Source organism: Corvus brachyrhynchos, unplaced genomic scaffold (assembly GCF_000691975.1).
Source record: "Corvus brachyrhynchos isolate BGI_N302 unplaced genomic scaffold, ASM69197v1 scaffold158, whole genome shotgun sequence".
NCBI classification, from domain to species: Eukaryota; Metazoa; Chordata; class Aves; order Passeriformes; family Corvidae; genus Corvus; species Corvus brachyrhynchos.
The window spans coordinates 669,561-671,181 of NW_008239756.1; positions in this window are offsets into that span (position 1 = coordinate 669,561).

The following is a 1,621-nucleotide window of genomic DNA, read 5'->3' on the forward strand; positions in this document are numbered from 1 at the left end:
AATAGGGGGGGCAGTGGGAAAGGGGGGACACTGGGAGGGGGGACACGCTGAGGAATGGGGGGGACACTGGGAAAGGCAGAGGACACCAACAATGAAATCCCTTAAAATACAACATTTTGAGAATACCCTCCCTGGTATTATCTCAATATCCACATCCCATTCCATCGGTCTAGTGCCGGATTTTGGGGTCATTTCCTTCAGAAGGCGCCCAACGCCAATAAACAATCAGTAATTAGATATGCTAAGGAGGCCTTTACACACCATGCACACCCCCCAGCCCCCCAAAATGTGGCCCCCGGCGCCCAGAGCATCCCTTGCTCGGCGGGGTCACACAGTGCCACCCCCATTGCCAACAGAGGGGTTTGGGGGTCACCAGCAGTGCCCCCCCACTGCCATGGGGACCCCCTCAATCCCAGCTGCTGCTGCCGCCGGGGCTGGGGAGCTGAGCCCCCCCCGGGTTTCCGTTCCGGGGCCGGTTCAGATGGCAGAGCCAGGAAGCAGCTGTCCCCACGGCGGGGACGGAGCAAATGTCACCCCGGCCACCTGGCACCGCGCGCTGGCCTTGTCCCTGTCCTGTCTCCTGCCGTGGGTCCCCCCTTTCCAAGCGGCCCCTCCCGAGGGGCCGCAGGCAGCACCCCCAGAGCTGCGGAGGTGCCAAGAGGACGGGGGGACACCAGCACCGGCGGGGTCCCCGTGTGGGTGACAGGGATTGGGGGGTCACCGGCGTGGCGGGGGGGGGACACAGCACCCACCCTTTACCTTGGCGCTGCAACGGCCCCGGCGGCAGCTCAAATGTCCCCCCGGGCCTCCCGCTCCGGTTCCCGGCTCCGCTTACAGCTGCCGTTTATAGCCCCGATCCCTGTCCCTTGTCCCTTGTCCCCTCCCCATCGCCCACCGCCCCCCGGCTGGGGACACAGGCGTCCGAGCCCCCCAGGACACCGCGAGCGACCAAGGGCGTCCGACCCCCGACACGGGCACCGGGGATGGTGGGCACCCCGCGGTCACCTTGGGTGGCTTTGTCACCCGCCGTGGGTGCCCAGGGTTGGCCCCAGTTGCTGGGCGCCCCTCGATACCCCCCGGGTGACACCCATGGGTGCCCCGGCACGTCCCTTCCAGCACGCCGGCGGTGCTGGTGGCCGGCCAGAGCCGCATGGGGATTTGCATATTAAATACAGGCTCATCTGCATATTAAGGACGGTTTCCTAGCGAGGACGATCACGCGTCACGCCGAAATAAACCCGGGGGGGGGGGGAGAGGGGGGCGCAGACGGAGCTCCGCGTCCCCCCAATTCACCCCCCTCGTCCCCTGTCCCCAGAGATGTGGCTGCCCTGTACCCCCAAATTCACAACCCTTGTCCCCTGTTGTCCCCCAGTTCGCAGCCTTTGCCCCCTTGTCCCCCGGGACAGGATCCTCCCGTCCTGCCGGTCTCCCCAAGCCACTCGTCCCTATTGACACACACCCCCCATGTCCCTCCTGTCCCCCCAAAGACTGTCACCCCCCCTTGTCCCCAAAAGCACTCACCCCCCTCGTCCTGTGCCACCCCAGGGGCTCTGTGCCCTGGCGGGGTCCCCTCGATCTCACCCTGTCACCCTTCTTTTGCGCCCGCATGGCCCCACCGCTG